Source organism: Bufo gargarizans, chromosome 3 (genome assembly GCF_014858855.1).
Source record: "Bufo gargarizans isolate SCDJY-AF-19 chromosome 3, ASM1485885v1, whole genome shotgun sequence".
Classification (NCBI taxonomy): Eukaryota; Metazoa; Chordata; class Amphibia; order Anura; family Bufonidae; genus Bufo; species Bufo gargarizans.
In genome coordinates this window covers 163346095-163364553 of record NC_058082.1, presented here as the reverse complement: position 1 = coordinate 163364553, position 18459 = coordinate 163346095, and positions in this window count along the sequence as shown.

Below are 18459 nucleotides of genomic sequence, written 5' to 3'. Positions count from 1 at the left end.
GCTGTATGGGGACGAGCGATGGCAATAGCGATCCCTCCTCATCAGTGATGTCCAGTTCGCAGTGTTCGCCAACAAACACATGCGGGCTGCCATCTTAATTCACAAGTCTGGCGATGCACAGGTAAGCCCTTACCTGTGCCGGGAGCCGGTCTGAAATCAAATGCAGTCACCGGGAGCAGGCAGTTCCAAGAACAGCTGCCGGGGGCCTTCATCGGACTGTTCTCAGAACTGCCTGCTCCCGGTGACTGCATTTGATTTCAGACCGGCTCCCGACACAGGCACAGGTAAGGGCTTACCTGTGCATCGCCGGACGGGTGAGTCTACCTTACTAAAGATGGCAGCCCGCATGTGTTCGCTGGCGAAAACTGCGAACTGACGATCACTGGTCACGACTAGTATCAACTGGCCTGGGCGGGGCTAAGCTCTGTTCACTTGAATGGAGCTTAGCCCCGCCCAAGCAAGTTGATACTAGTCGTGACGTCACTGGGCCGGCGGTAAACAGTGAGAAGGCTGCAGCGCTGCTGGAGCACCGCTGCCTTCTCAAACAGCTGATCGGCGGGGGTCCCGGGTGTCGGACCCCTGCCGATCAGATGCTGATCTATCCGGAGGATAGATCATGAGTTTAAATAAAGTGCAGAACCCCTTTAAGGTTGCTTGGAGATGCTAAAATGGAGTAAAATCCAACATTTTGACGGACATGAAAACAGATGACATAATGATGCCATATGGACAAAGTCCTTACATCTCAGAAGTCTGTAGACACAAAATGCCATGTATCTTAAAGGGGGTTTTCAGTTATTATGATTTTAAGCAACTCCCCACAGCTAGAGGTTAGCGAATTTCATATTTTGTTTGTTGGTAAAAGCTGAACTGCGTTATGGATTCCGTTACCACGGACCAAAATGCAATTCTACAGGGAGTGCAGAATTATTAGGCAAGTTGTATTTTTGAGGATTAATTTTATTATTGAACAACAACCATGTTCTCAATGAACCCAAAAAACTCATTAATATCAAAGCTGAATATTTTTGGAAGTAGTTTTTAGTTTGTTTTTAGTTTTAGCTATTTTAGGGGCATATCTGTGTGTGCAGGTGACTATTACTGTGCATAATTATTAGGCAACTTAACAAAAAAACTAATATATACCCATTTCAATTATTTATTTTTACCAGTGAAACCAATATAACATCTCAACATTCACAAATATACATTTCTGACATTCAAAAACAAAACAAAAACAAATCAGTGACCAATATAGCCACCTTTCTTTGCAAGGACACTCAAAAGCCTGCCATCCATAGATTCTGTCAGTGTTTTGATCTGTTCACCATCAACATTGCGTGCAGCAGCAACCACAGCCTCCCAGACACTGTTCAGAGAGGTGTACTGTTTTCCCTCCTTGTAAATCTCACATTTGATGATGGACCACAGGTTCTCAATGGGGTTCAGATCAGGTGAACAAGGAGGCCATGTCATTAGATTTTCTTCTTTTATACCCTTTCTTGCCAGCCATGCTGTGGAGTACTTGGACGCGTGTGATGGAGCATTGTCCTGCATGAAAATCATGTTTTTCTTGAAGGATGCAGACTTCTTCCTGTACCACTGCTTGAAGAAGGTGTCTTCCAGAAACTGGCAGTAGGACTGGGAGTTGAGCTTGACTCCATCCTCAACCCGAAAAGGCCCCACAAGCTCATCTTTGATGATACCAGCCCAAACCAGTACTCCACCTCCACCTTGCTGGCGTCTGAGTCGGACTGGAGCTCTCTGCCCTTTACCAATCCAGCCACGGGCCCATCCATCTGGCCCATCAAGACTCACTCTCATTTCATCAGTCCATAAAACCTTAGAAAAATCAGTCTTGAGATATTTTTTGGCCCAGTCTTGACGTTTCAGCTTGTGTGTCTTGTTCAGTGGTGGTCGTCTTTCAGCGTTTCTTACCTTGGCCATGTCTCTGAGTATTGCACACCTTGTGCTTTTGGGCACTCCAGTGATGTTGCAGCTCTGAAATATGGCCAAACTGGTGGCAAGTGGCATCTTGGCAGCTGCACGCTTGACTTTTCTCAGTTCATGGGCAGTTATTTTGCGCCTTGGTTTTTCCACACGCTTCTTGCGACCCTGTTGACTATTTTGAATGAAACGCTTGATTGTTCGATGATCACGCTTCAGAAGCTTTGCAATTTTAAGAGTGCTGCATCCCTCTGCAAGATATCTCACTATTTTTGACTTTTCTGAGCCTGTCAAGTCCTTCTTTTGACCCATTTTGCCAAAGGAAAGGAAGTTGCCTAATAATTATGCACACCTGATATAGGGTGTTGATGTCATTAGACCACACCCCTTCTCATTACAGAGATGCACATCACCTAATATGCTTAATTGGTAGTAGGCTTTCGAGCCTATACAGCTTGGAGTAAGACAACATGCATAAAGAGGATGATGTGGTCAAAATACTCATTTGCCTAATAATTCTGCACTCCCTGTATGACAGAATGCATAACGAATACGGGATGGATCCGTTATGCAGACCATAGACTTCTATTATGACTAAATGAATAACGGAATGTCTCTAAAGGCATTCCGTTATGCATTCCGTCATAGAGTTGCGTTATGGTCCGTGGTAACGGAATCCATAACGCAATTCTGCTTTTACCAGTAAACGAATCACATACAAATTTCATAAGTGAAAATTCCCTCATCTCTACCCACAACCTCTCTGGTTGAAACAGAGGATTCATACTTACCTGCTCCACGCTGCCCCAGTCCTTTCACTGCCTCCATCTTCCAGTCCCGGCACTGTTTACATTTGGTTTTGCATGGGTATAGAAGAGGTGTCCTAGGCTTTCCAGCACCGAGGCAAGGATTCAGCATGCCCCCCAGCACTCAAATTTACATAACAAGGTAAAAGTATTCAGCAATTTCTTTTATACTAAGCCACTCCTCTAACCCTGATTAGCGCATAACTATACTCATGTAGTCCCACTTACCTAATAAAATCTATCATAGGGTACATGGCAATAACCAACTGGTCCTACCTCATCCATTGTGTCGTTGGCATGTCACGTGATGCTCACTGGTCCTATCGCATCCAGGGTGTCGCTGGCGTGTCGCCGTGATGTCCACTGGATCCAGAACAAGGTCCCTGTGCTAAAAAAGAATAATCACATCAGGAAGGGGGCGCTGTGCTGGCCATGTAAGACCAAGTCATCCCAATGTATAACTGGGTAATATAGGGCATTGCTTTTCCCTTAGTGCTACCACGCAGTACTAATGCCCACATTGTGCTCCCTCACAGTAGTAATATCCACATTGTGCCCCTCACAGTACTAATGCCCACATTGTGCTCCCTCACAGTAGTAATATCCACATTGTGCCCCTCACAGTACTAATGCCCACATTGTGCTCCCTCACAGTAGTAATATCCACATTGTGCCCCTCACAGTACTAATGCCCACATTGTGTCTCTTTCATAATAGTTATGCCCACATTTTACCTTCTTTACTGCAGAAATGCCCACATTCTGTCCCATCACTGCAGTTTTGCCCACATTATGACCCCTCACAGTAGTTATGTCCTTGTTGTGGCCCCTTCACAGTGGCTAATCTACTGTAGTTTTATCCACCTTTGTGCCTCCTCACAGTAGTTATATCCTCCTTGTGGCCCCTTCACAGTAGTTATGCCCACCTTTGTGCCCCCTCACAGTAGTTATGCCCATCTATGTGCCCCCTCACACTAGGTATGTCCTACTTGTGGCCCATTCACAGTAGTTATGTCCTCCTTGTGGCTCCTTCACAGTAGTTATGCCCACCTTTGTGCCTCCTCACAGTAGGTATGTTCTCCTTTTTTTCCCCTTCACAGTAGTAATGGCCACCTTTGTTCGCCCTCACAGTAGTTATGCCCACCTTTGTGCCCCCTCACAGTAGTTATGTCCTCTTTGTGGCCCCTTCACAGTAGTTATGTACTCCTTGTTGCCCCTTCACCGTAGTAATGGCAACCTTTGTGCCTTCTCACAGTAGTTATGTCCTCCTTGTTGCCCCTTCACCGTAGTTATGCCCACCTTTGTGTCCCCTCACAGTAGTTATGCCCCCTCACAGTACTTATGTCCTCCTTGTGGTCCTTTCACAGTAATACCCACCTTTGTGCCCCATTACAGTAGTTATGCCCACCTTGGTGCTCCCTCACTGTAGTTATGCCCACCTTTGTGCACCCTCACTGTAGTTATGTCCTCCCTTGTGTCCCTCTGCCCTCTCCTCACACAAATACCCATCTGTTTTCCTGATGATCGGAACATCCTATGTTCCCCAGCAGACACGTTCGCACACGTCGCACTGATGGCTGTGCAGGACACTGGTTCCTGGGCAGACTGCTGGGGAGCGCCGGAGATCAGCAGAACTGTGAGGCAGGGAGCGGAGAGCCCCCCAGCACCTGTGAGATTCTAGGCGCGGACACAGACCCAGTAAATCTGGGCCTGAGTATTTTTCACATACGATACACATAACCCCCGCACCCAAAGCTCCTCTTTCCCTACATGAAATTACCCTTAAGCAACTGGAAGTTGAACTTATTGAAATTAATATATACATTTCACTTCAACTCATTCTATATTCAAACAAAAAATCTCAGCCTGAGTAATAATCCCCTCCAATATTGTTGAAAATACTTCTAAAATGAAAGAAAACTTTCCAGATCCCCATGGGGGAAGGCAAGTCTCCTGCAAAGCCAAGGGTCTGTTTGGTGACAGGAGAGGAAATTACATTCACTTGAAATGGAACCTAATATACAGACGTGGACAAAATTGTTGGTACCCTTTGCTCAATGAAAGAAAAAGTCACAATGGTCACAGAAATAACTTTAATCTGACAAAAGTAATAATAAATTAAAATTCTATAAATGTTAACCAATGAAAGTCAGACATTGTTTTTCAACCATGCTTCAACAGAATTATGTAAAAAAATAAACTCATGAAACAGGCATGGACAAAAATGATGGTACCCCTAGAAAACACAGAACATAATGTGACCAAAGGGACATGTTAATTCAAGGTGTGTCCACTAATTAGCATCACAGGTGTCTACAACCTTGTAATCAGCCATTGGGCCTATATATATGGCTCCAGGTAATCACTGTGTTGTTTGGTGATATGGTGTGTACCACACTCGACATGGACCAGAGGAAGCAAAGGAAAGAGCTGTCTCAAGAGATCAGAAAGAAAATTATAGACAAGCATGTTAAAGGTAAAGGCTATAAGACCATCTCCAAGCAACTAGATGTTCCTGTGAGTACAGTTGCACATATTATTCATAAGTTTAAGATCCATGGGACTGTAGCCAACCTCCCTGGACGTGGCCGCAGGAGGAAAATTGATGACAAATCTAAGAGACGGATAATCCGAATGGTAACAAAAGAGCCTAGAAAGACTTCTAAAGAGATTCAAGGTGAACTTCATGCTCAAGGAACATCAGTGTCAGATCGCACCATCCGTCGTTGTTTGAGCCAAAGTGGACTACATGGGAGACGACCAAGGAGGACACCATTGTTGAAAACGAATCATAAAAAAGCAAGACTGGAATATGCCAAACTACATGTTGACAAGCCACAAAGCTTCTGGGAGAATGTCCTGTGGACAGATGAGACAAAAATCGAAGTTTTTGCCAAGGCACATCAGCTGTATGTTCACAGATGAAAAAATGAAGCATATCAAGAAAAGAACACTGTCCCTACTGTGAAACATGGAGGAGGCTCTGTTATGTTCTGGGGCTGCTTTGCTGCGTCTGGCACAGGGTGTCTTGAATCTGTGCAGGGTACAATGAAATCTCAAGACTATCAAGGAATTCTAGAGAGAAATGTACTAGCCAGTGTCAGAAAGCTTGGTCTCAGTCGCAGGTCATGGGTCTTGCAACAGGACAATGACCCAAAACACACCGCTAAAAACACCCAAGAATGGCTAAGAGGAAAAAATTGGACTATTCTAAAGTGGCCTTCTATGAGCCCTGACCTCAATCCTATTGAGCATCTTTGGAAGGAGCTGAAACATGCAGTCTGGAAAAGGCACCCTTCAAACCGGACACAACTGGAGCAGTTTGCTCATGAGGAGTGGGCCAAAATACCTGCTGAGAGGTGCAGATGTCTCATTGACAGTTACAGGAAGCGTTTGATTGCAGTGATTGCCTCAAAAGGTTGCGCAACAAAATATTAAGTTAGGGGTACCATCATTTTTGTCCATGCCTGTTTCATGAGTTTATTTTTTTACATAATTCTGTTGAAGCATGGTTGAAAAACAATGTCTGACTTTCATTGGTTAACATTTATAGAATTTTAATTTATTATTACTTTTGTCAGATTAAAGTTATTTCTGTGACCATTGTGACTTTTTCTTTCATTGACCAAAGGGTACCAACAATTTTGTCCACGTCTGTATATGAACCTTCCTGAACTGGACAGAGAATTTATAATAAGGGCAAACAGCAGGTGGCGCTCTACAGATGGATTCTGTTTAATAACTCAGTGGCTATACAACATTTTTAATTACATGCAATTGCAAAAGTATTCAGATCCAGGTGCTGGTTTGAAAGATGTAGAATACTTTTGTGAGTCAATCTCTAATAAATTAGGCGCATCTCTTCCTCACTCAGTGTATGTTCCCAAATGGTGTATACTTTGCAGATTTTCCGTTGGAGATTTATATGAGGATATCCACAGTGTATTACAGGAGGATGACATTTTACTAAATCTTTGGTGTGTCAGTTTACGCTAGGTCTACAATAAGTCGCGCGACAGATAGGGCACAACTACACTGCAACATTTGTAGCGCAACATTTTGTTGCACTAATGTTCAGGCCCCCCAGAGCGTTTTGCTTGGGGGACACATGGGGGCAATGACACCCATAATATGTGTTTTTTGTATGGTTTTTGCTTGTTTTCTCTCCCCCCCCCCCTCCTTTTTCTTGTTTTCCGCTTTTTTATTTCAGGTTTTATGAAAGGGTTAAGTCCTGTCAGAATCAGCTGGTTTTATCTGGTCTTACCTGAACCTTGGATGACATGCAGGGATCCTCTCTGATTGGTGCAGCTGGTTGCTGGGGGAGATTTCTGGACAGCTGATTGGTGTGGATGCCAGCGGCGGGAAAGTTTAGTCCTTAAAGAGGACCTTTCACCAGAATTAAACTTCTAAAGTAACTATACAGGCATGGAGAGCGGCGCCCAGGGACCCCCCTGCACTTACTGTTATACCTGGGCGCCGCTCTGTTCTCCCGGTATAGCCTCCGGTATCTTTACAGTTAGGCTCCACCCAGGGGAACCTGGCGGCGTCTCCTTCTCCCATGCTGCAGCGCTGGCCAATTACAGCGCTCAGCTCTCTCTCAGGCTATGAGCTGAGCGCTGTTATTGGCCAGCGCTACAGCATGGGAGAAGGAGGCACCGGCAGGTTCCCCTGGGCGGAGCCTAACTGTAAAGATACCGGAGGCAATTACGGGAGAACGGAGCGGCGCCCAGGTATAACAGTAAGTGCAGGGGGTCCCTGGGCGCTGCTCTCCATGCCTGTATAGTTACATTAGAAGTTTAATTCTGGTGAAAGGTCCTCTTTAAAATGAGGGTTTCGGCGGCGCTTCTGGGCCAGTTTTATCAAGACCGGATCATTGCCCCGCCCTCCCTCCCTATTCTTTTGCTTATGTCGCTTTGCTGTATCACTCAGCTATTGCTGAGTGGATTTCGGTAATTATTGGAATTTTTAATGGTTATTTATTTATGAATTTTGAAGTTTTAATTATTTATTAATTTATTTACCCTTAATAAAGCATTGCAGCCATTTTTATTCCAACACAAAGTGTCATGTCATTATTTTTTGTATTTATTTTGGATAAGCTAAGGCTCCTTTCACACTAGCGTTCGTCGGTCCGCTCGTGAGCTCCGTTTGAAGGGGCTCACGAGCGGACCCGAACGCTTCCGTCCAGCCCTGATGCAGTCTGAATGGATGCGGATCCGCTCAGACTGCATCAGTCTGGCGGCGTTCAGCCTCCGCTCCGCTCGCCTCCGCACGGACAGGCGGACAGCTGAACGCTGCTTGCAGCGTTCGGGTGTCCGCCTGGCCGTGCGGAGGCGTGCGGATCCGTCCAGACTTACAATGTAAGTCAATGGGGACGGATCCGTTTGAAGATGCCACAATATGGCTCAATCTTCAAGCGGATCCGTCCCCCATTGACTTTACATTGAAAGTCTGGACGGATCCGTACGAGGCTATTTTCACACTTAGCTTTTATATGCTAATATAATGCAGACGGATCCGTTCTGAACGGAGCCTCCGTCTGCATTATTATGATCGGATCCGTTCAGAACGGATCCGATCGAACGCTAGTGTGAAAGTAGCCTAAGTCAGAAATGGGTCATTTGCCTCCATGTCGTGCAACAATTTTTGTAATGGCAGTCTATGGTGTCGCACTGCAACATGCAACATGCTGCGACTGCAACGCAACAGTCGCAGAAAAATCCATCTCGAATGGATTTTCGGTGACTGTTGCGTCGCAGTCGCAGCATGTTGCAGTGCGACACCATAGACTGCCATTATAAAAATTGTCGCGCGGCATTAGTGCAACAAAACATCGCGCGACAAATGTCGTCGTGTAGACGTAGCCTTATGCTGCCAATTTCCACCATGGATTTTACCCATAGCTATGCAGAGGTTGAAATCTGTGGCATATCTGCACACTATGAATTCTAGTGATGTTTGGTGCTGCAAAATTCCTGGCCGTCAAATATGCTGCGGATTTTCCAAAGCGCACCCATCCCACCCAAGTAGACATACCCTCAAAGTTTTAAGCAGTTATCCCATGAAAATGGTTTATCACCTATTCACAGGAGGTTAAATGTTGGATCACTGAGGGTCCACTGTAGATCAGTCCAATAAAAATGAATGGAGCGGTGGAACGACATGCACTCTACTGCTCCACTCAGAGACCTGAAGACCCTGGGGGACTGTTCTGTCCAGCGAGTGGACCCCCAGCAAGCTGACATTTATTTACCTACCTTGTAGATAGATAATGAATACTTTTCGCGACATAACACTTTTAAAGGGAACATGTCACCGGGATTTTGTGTATAGAGCTCAGGACATGGGTTGCTAGATGGCCGTTAGCACATCCGCAATACCCAGTCCCCATAGCTCTGTGTGCTTTTAGTGTGTATAAAAAGCTATTTGATACATATGCAAATTAACCTGAGATGAGTCCTGTCCCGGACTCATCTCAGGTTAATTTGCATATGTGTCAAATCGGTTTTTTTTTACACAATAAAAGCACACATAGGTATGGGGACTGGGTATTGCGGATGTGCTGGCGGCCATCTAGCAACCCTTGTCCTCAGCTCTATACACAAAATCCCGGTGACAGGTTCCCTTTAATAAAATACCACCCCCACTCCAAACCTAGCGCTGTGTCTGTTGTAGCAGCTCAATGGCTGGAGTACCACCATTCATACATTGATGGCATATCCTAGGAAAATGTCACCAAGGTTGAAATATACAGGAGCTTAGCACAGGTGAGTCTTAGAAGAACAAGCAGCGGTGTTCTGGGCTACTGCCCTGAAACATAAAGACCTTTGCTCTAAACATTGACTCACCCATCACAGCCACAAAAAGTACACAGACCGCGAGCAGATCAAACAGAAACTTTTTCCATGTTCGCTTTTTCATAACACTGAACAAATCAAGCCGAGCAGTTAATACATAACATTGTTTATGGATTTCAATTAAAGTACTGTAACCTGAAATGCAGTCTAGACATTGGTAAATGGCTATCATAAGTAGCAATGGTTGATTTTAATAAAATATTTACCTAGGCATAAAAGCCCAAGTTTAGCAACCATCACTCTTGTGCTCCAGCAGCTCAAAGAGCTAATTGCTGTGCTGGTTAAAGGGGTTTCCAGGACTTGAAAAAGATGGCTGCTTTCTTTCTAAAATAGCGCCACACCTGTCCACTGGTTCTGTGTGGTATTACAGCTCAGGACTGTTCACTTTAGTGGTGCTGAGCTGCAATACCTGGCACAACCCATTGACAGATGTGGCGCTGTTTTTAGAAGAAAGCAGCCATGGTTTTTTGATCCTGGGTAACCCCTTTAAACCTGGTCTTCTATAAACTATTTGGGTGCAGTATCGACATTTGCAGGTTTGATTATGGTCTCAAAATGGCTAGAACAAAAAATTGATCAGGCTATTGTTCGGAGAAATGAAGACTATGGAATTACCAATAAACGGAAAGTATTATTCTGATCATGTACTGGAATGTGGAAGGGCTGAATGTCTGCAGGTTTCTTTAAGAAATGTAATACTTAGGGGGACCATTATTAAGACTGGCATGCTATATGCTTCTTAATAATCGTGACGCATCTCTTCAATCTAGGCGTGCCAGATCGCCTAGGTCCCACCCTGCACCACCCACTTTTTGGAAAAGCAACAAGTGTGGCGCACAGCAGCTAAAAAGTTGCAATTGTTTTGAGTAGTGGGGCTTGCACCCAAATTTGTTATTTAAAAAAAAAAAATTAATACCAGTTTAGGGGTTTGATACATGTGCCCCTAAGGCCGACTTTACGCGAACGTGTGTGACCCATGCTCGTGCTGCGGCCCGCAAATAGCGGGCTGCAATGCACGATCGCCGGCCGTAGGTTAGCCGCATCGGATCGCGGACCCATTCACTTTAATGGGTCCGCAATCCGCCCGTTCTGCTAAAAGGACATGTTCTATCTTTTTGCGGAACGGAAGTACGGGACATAAGCCCACGGAAGCACTCCGTAGTGCTTCCGAGGGGTCCCGTCCCGTGCGGCTGTTCCACGATTCCGGATTTGCGGACCCATTGAAGTGAATAGGTCCGCATCCGTGATGCGGAATGAACACGGAACTGTGGCCGTGTATTGCGGCCCGTGATTTGCGGGCCGCAATACGGCCATAGATCACACACGTTCGTGTGAACTAAGCCTAAGTGTTTGCAAAGCTAGAATTTTTGCAGATGGTTAATGGATGAAAGCAAAATTTAATGCATTACTGTATTTTTCTATAGGATGCACTTTATTTCCCCAAAAAGTGAGGAAAAATGGTAATGTGTCTTGTAGTCCGAATACTACTGACTGCTTCCATTATAAAAACAGTCATTAGAATGCAAGAGGCACGGGGAACGGTGAGGAAAGCGCTGCTTTGACTCTACTCACCCTCCCTGGTCTTATTCCGGGCCCCACTCTGCCCCCACTCCGTAGTGCTTCCGAGGGGTCCCGTCCCGTGCGGCTGTTCCGCGATTCCGGATTTGCGGACCCATTGAAGTGAATAGGTCCGCATCCGTGATGCGGAATGAACACGGAACTGTGGCCGTGTATTGCGGCCCGTGATTTGCGGGCCGCAATACGGCCATAGATCACACACGTTCGTGTGAACTAAGCCTAAGTGTTTGCAAAGCTAGAATTTTTGCAGATGGTTAATGGATGAAAGCAAAATTTAATGCATTACTGTATTTTTCTATAAGATGCACTTTATTTCCCCAAAAAGTGAGGAAAAATGGTAATGTGTCTTGTAGTCCGAATACTACTGACTGCTTCCATTATAAAAACAGTCATTAGAATGCAAGAGGCACGGGGAGCGGTGAGGAAAGCGCTGCTTTGGCTCTACTCACCCTCCCTGGTCTTATTCCAGGCCCCACTCTGCATAGGGGGGGGGGGGGGGTTTGATCTGAGGCTGATGGAGCTTGGGGGTCTGATGGCGGTTTGATCTGAGGTCTGATGGGACTTGGGGCTCTGATTTGAGGTCTGATGAAGAACTGGGTTCTGATTTGGGGGTCTGATGAAAAATATTTTTTTCTTATTTTCCTCCTCTAAATTCTAGCTGCGTCTTATAGTGCGGTGCATCTTATAGTCCAAAAGAATGGTGACTCTTTTGTGCTTTCCAGTCAACCAGAAATCACTATTTCTAACCTTCTCATTGTCTTGATTATATTTTCATTAATTTTACACCTTTTTATGTATAATGGGTTTTCATGAAAATGTAAACATCTGTGTGATTCTAAACCAAAGGTTGTATATGTTGCTGTTACGAAAACAATTTCATTGCATTTCTCCATATGGAAATCTTTCTCATTAGAGGACATGTCTAGCAAGTAGTCATAGTGCTCCATTCCTGAATTTAGAATGTCAGCAGAGATTAAATACATAGCACATACATACAATATACAGGAAAAATTTTAATATCGTACAAAAGTCCATTCATGTCAGTAAGGCCTCATGCACACGACCCTTGTGTGCACCCGTGGCCGTTGTGCCGTTTTCCGTTTTTTTTCACGGACCCATTGACTTTCAATGGGTCCGTGGAAAAATCGGAAAATGCACCGTTTGGCAGCCGCATCCGTGAGCCGTGTTTCCTGGCCGTGAAAAAAATATGACCTGTCCTATTTTTTTCACGGCCAACGGTTCACGGGCCCATTCAAGTCAATGGGTCCGTGAAAGAACACGGATGCACACAAGATTGGCATCCGTGTCCGTGATCCGTGGCCGTAGGTTTTAGTTTCATACAGACGGATCCGAAGATCCGTCTGCATAAAAGCTTTTTCAGAGCTGAGTTTTCACTAAACTCAGATCCGACAGTATATTCTAACACAGAAGCGTTCCCATGGTGATGGGACGCTTCTAGTTAGAATACACTACAAACTGTGTACAAGACTGCCCCCTGCTGCCTGGCAGCACCCGATCTCTTACAGGGGGATATGATAGTGCGGCACCTGAAGGGGTTAATTGTACTATCATATCCCCCTGTAAGAGATCAGGGCTGCCAGGCAGCAGGGGGCAGACCCCCCCCCCCTCCCCAGTTTGAATATCATTGTGCGGCCCCCCCCTCCCCTGTTGTTAAATCGTTGGTGGCCAGTGTGCGCACCCCCCTCCCTCCCTCCCTCTATTGTTTTAATACATTGGGGCCAGTGTGCGCGCGCCCCCCCAACCCCCCCCCCTCCCTCCCTCTATTGTTTTAATACATTGGGGCCAGTGTGCGCACCCCCCCAACCCCCCCCCCCTCCCTCCCTCTATTGTAATAATAGCATTGGGGCCAGTGTGCGCACACCCCCCCCCGATCATCGGTGGCAGCGGAGTAGAAGATTTTCATACTTACCTGGCTGCTGGCTGCTGCGATGTCTGCGTCCGGCCGGGAGCTCCTCCTACTGGTAAGTGACAGCAATGCGCCGCACAGACCTGTCACTTACCAGTAGGAGGAGCTCCCGGCCGGACACAGAGATCGCAGCAGCCAGCAGCCAGGTAAGTATGAATCTTCTACTCCGCTGCCACCGATGATCGGGGGGGGGGGGGGGGGGGGGGCACACTGGCCCCAATGCTATTATTACAATAGAGGGAGGGAGGGGGGGGGGGGTTGGGGGGGCGCGCACACTGGCCCCAATGCTATTATTACAATAGAGGGAGGGAGGGAGGGGGGTGCGCACACTGGCCACCAACGAGTTAACAACAGGGGAGGGGGGGCCCACTGGCCACCAATGAGTTAAAAACAGGGGGGGGGGGGGTCTGCCCCCTGCTGCCTGGCAGCACCTGCCAGGCAGCAGGGGACAGTCATGTACACAGTTTTTTTGTATATTCTAACCTGAAGCGTCTCCATCACCATGGGAACGCCTCTGTGTTAGAATATACTGTCGGAAATGAGTTTCACGATGTAGCTCATATCCGACAGTATATTCTAACATAGAGGCGTTCCCATGGTGATGGGGACGCTACAAGTTAAAATATACCATCGGATTGGAGAAAACTCCAATCCGATGGTATAACAGAACTCCAGACTTTACATTGAAAGTCAATGGGGACGGATCCGTTTGAAATGGCACCATATTGTGTCAACATCAAACGGATCCGTCCCCATTGACTTGCATTGTAATTCAGGACGGATCCGTTTGGCTCCGCACGGCCAGGCGGACACCAAAATGACTTTTTTTTCATGTCCGTGGATCCTCCAAAAATCAAGGAAGACCCACGGACGGAAAAACGGTCACGGATCACGGACCCACGGACCCCGTTTTTGCGGGCCGTGAAAAAAAACTGTCGTGTGCATGAGGCCTAATTCAAATGAAAAGGAATTGCATTAATGCAGCTTAAAATTAGAATTTTGTGAAAAAAATCTATATTCTAGGCTCAAAGTGTCACACTCTAGTTAGCTAATTAATCCATACCCCCTGAGCAAAGGGAACCTTAAAATTGTGACTTTGGGGTTTCATAAACTGTAAAAATTATACCAAATAAAGGCTAGAAATATCTCGCTTTGCATGTAATAAGTCTCATATATTAGTTTCACATTTTAAGTTGCATTACTGAAATAAAGGAACTTTGCACAATATTCTAATTTTTTTCGAGTTTCACCTGTATACAATTACTGTACTTCCCCTTTAAGAGCAGGGGTATGGTGTGTTAACCAACATGCACTACTACTAATGTCCTATTGGACTAGATTCCACCAATTTTCCCTGCACCTACCTATCTTATTAAGACTTAACTTTTATTCTCTATTATTTAATATTGCTGGTGTGAATAGCTAGTTAAATTGAATTAAAATTCCAGTAATCACTGCCCTTCAGATATCACTTAGACCACCTTGTCAGGATAGTCGCCTGACTAGGTTAACCTCCTACTGGGTTTATATATACACATGTGCCAACAGCCAACCTGTATACAGACACACAAACAATCAAACCTCCCCCCACCCATTGCTGTCCTGCTCCTGCCATTTGTTTGCTAGTTCCTCTGGTTCCAACATTAGGCCTCATGCACACGACCGTTGTGTGCATCCGTGTCCGTTGTTCCGTTTACCATGATTTTCTGCCGACCCATTGACTTTCAATGGGTCCGTTGAAAACTCGAAAAGTGCACCGTTTGTCATCCGCGTCCGTGATCCGTGTTTCCTATCCGTCAAAAAAATAGGACCTGTCCTATTTTTTTGACGGACAACAGTTTGCGGACCCATTCAAGTCAATGGGTCCGTGAAAAAACACGGAGGCAGACAAGATTGTCATCCGCGTCCGTGATCCGTGTCTGTTTTTTTCCTATCATTTTCAAGGCAAACTTGACTTAGATTTTTTTTCACTTTTCTGGTCTGGTGATCCTCCAAAAATCAAGGAAGACACACGGAAGAAAAAACGGACACGGATCACAGAACAACGGAACCCCGTTTTGCGGACCGTGAAAAAATACTGTTGTGTGCATGAGGCCTTACACTGTGTGCTGATTGGTGCATAGTAAGGTGAAGTGCAACAGGTGTGAGAAACTAATGGACATGAAGACACCAATAGATGAGTATAGACCTGGTATGCTTTTTGAACGGCTCATGTAGGAACAGCAATATGAAAACAGAAAACCACAAGCATTAGGTTTCCTTTAAGGGTACGGCCACACTGTCAGCTTTCCTGATGCAGTTTTGGAAGCCAAAACAAGAAGTATATTCAAAAAAGAGGAAAAGTCGTATCTGTTCTTTATACTTTGTCTCCTTTTATAATCCAATCCTGTTTTTGGCTTTCAAAACTGCATCAGGAAAAATAGACATGTGTCCATACCCAGGAGATCTCCCTCCAAGAACACTTATCACATATCCACAGGAATATGCAAGTGAGCGGCAGCACACATGCCTAATCATCACCCTATTCAAGTTTGTACTGAATGTTGAGGGTCTCATATGTGGGGCTCCTCCTAGTGATCATATATTTATTATCTAATGCCTGAAAACAGAAGCCAAATTACCCTCAACAATAGCCAAACGACAGTCACAGCTTCTCCTTCATGGGTGTTATCCTTCTATGTCCTTCTAATCCTAGAGCACCTAAATTAGCAGTAATTTCACTGGGACAAACTGGTTTTATTACCATAAATATACTGTATGATTTTTGATAGCGATGATCATTTATGGTCAGTTCATTAAAAGGGTATGTACACTTTTGTACTTTTTTTTAATGAAGTCTTGATGTAAAAATGCAGCTCTTGTGCAGATGTATGCATCTCCATGGTTACAAATGGCTAACAAATCCTGTGGACAGGGGTGTAACATGTAACCATGGGGCCATATAGCATTCCACCATGAGCACTTTCTGCAACATTTTGCCCCTAAGGACCAAAGAAACCTTCCGACGCGTTTCGGAATAATTGTATTCCTTCGTCAGGTTTTTTGGTCCTTAGGGCCATCCATAGAGGTGTGTGACGTCACACAGAAGCTCTCTCACAACAATCACTTGCCGGCTTCCCCACGGGCACGCTAGCTACCAGCCGGAGAAGCGTGTGACTATTGGGTGTAAGCAAGAAGCAGCAGAAGAGGAACATAGCGCTCCTATAAAGAGTAGGACTGAGTTATCTTCTCCCCTTTTTATGTCCATAACGGCAGGTACATCTCTTTAATTGTTGAATCCGCGCGGTTACTACTTTGTATTTCTTAAGACATACGTGTATTTAATTGAGTACGGGCAGTTACTCATATATCAGTCTGAAGGAGGTGAGAGAGGGGCACCTCTCCAGCGGTAGCGCAAGTAGATTTTCGATATATAGTAAGGTGAAATATGATTGGCTGCTAGGGCCATCTAAGCCAATTTTTCTTTCCACCACTTTCGATAAATCTCTCCCTAAGGCCTCATGCCACAGGTGGACTGGCCATATACCGTTCAGGAAAATTCCCTGGTGGACAGATGCCCGGGGGGGGTCGCCCAAGCCCTCCTTATGGACACCAGTCAGGTACATAAAGATCTGATGCATCTCAGCATTAATTAATGTAGGAGGATGAGGCACCTATTCACCTGGCCAGTGGCAGCAGGTGCCCTCCTTAATTCAACTGTATCGCCGTCCTCAGGAATATTATACAGTTTTATACTGTGGTGCAGTATTTTGTGCTGCACTATGGTATTTGGTTCTGCTGGGGCGGTATTTGTTTCTACACTATTGTATTTGGTTCTGCTGAGGCGGTATTTGTTTCTACACTATTGTATTTGGTTCTGCTGAGGCGGTATTTGTTTCTACACTATGGTATTTGGTTCTGCTGGGGCAGTATTTGGCTCTGCACTATGGTATTTGGTTCTGCTGAGGCGGTATTTGTTTCTACACTATGGTATTTGGTTCTGCTGGGGCGGTATTTGGTGCTGCACTATGGTATTTGGTTCTGCTGGGGTGGTATTTGGTGCTGCACTATGGTATTTGGTTCTGCTGGGGCGGTATTTGGTGCTGCACTATGGTATTTGGTTCTGCTGGGGCGGTTTTTGGTGCTGCACTATGGTATTGTTGTCCCTGCCCACTTCTGTTGTCCCTGCCTACATGCACTGTCCTGTCTTCTGTCAGTTTCCACCCGCCTACAACATGGGGCCACTTTAAGATTTTTTTTTGCAGGGCCACTTTAAGTTCCCAGTCCGCCCCTGCCTTATACATTTGACCATATGTGTTTTGGAGTCCGTAATCCGCAGATACTGGCCATGTGTACATGGCCATTTTTTTGGTGGGACTGCAGCATCGACATACTGATGTGGACAGCACACGTTTTTCTTTTTGACGGTCCCATTGAAATGAATGGGTCCACATCTGGATCAAAACATGCGGAACAAAAAAAATGGTTTGCAATGGTTCATGCACACGGCTATATTATTACTCCATTTTCTGCAGATCCATAATAGTGCTCCTATAGAGGTTAATGAGGTCTCTACTGTACCCCTGGAGGCCTCTAATTTCACAAAAATTCTGTATAAATCCAACAACAAAAAAAATTTGTAGGTACACATATTTTTCCCTGGAAGCTTTAGTAATAATAATCATAATAATAATCATCTAAATTTATATAGCGCCAAAATAATCCGCAGGGCTTTACAATCAAAAGTGGTGCAAAAGAAAGCTGGCTTAGTCGCCTGTAGCAACCATTCAGATTGATCCTTTCATTTTCCAAAGAAGCTCTGAAAAATGAAAGGTGGAATCTGATTGGTTGCTACAGGCAACTAAGCCAGTTTTCCTTTACACCGCTTTTGATAATTATTCCCCATTGTTTTTATTTTTGTAACCATGGAGACTAGGGATGAGCGAATCGACTTTGGATGAAACATCCTAAGTCGATTCCCATAAAACTTCGTTCTAATACTGTACGGAGCAGTACTAGAATGTATTGGCTCTGATGAGCCGAAGTTATTGCTTCACGAAGTCTCGCAAGACTTTGCGCAATAACTTTATAAATTGATTTGTACTGTAAAAAAACTAAACATTTCCCAAACTCGGGTTCGGTGAAGTCGATTCGCTCATCCCTAATGGAGACGCGTCAATTTTAAAGTAAATTTGTTTTCCCTTAGTCCTAACAGCAGCACAAGTGGGGTATTTGCCCCTGTGAAGCTGGTCAGGACAGGCGGAATTTTTAATGAACCAAAAATTTCTGCCTAAGTATCCTAATTAATTAATTAATTAATTAAGCCCCTACCCCATATAATCCGGCCCCTAACTGGACAAGTAAAT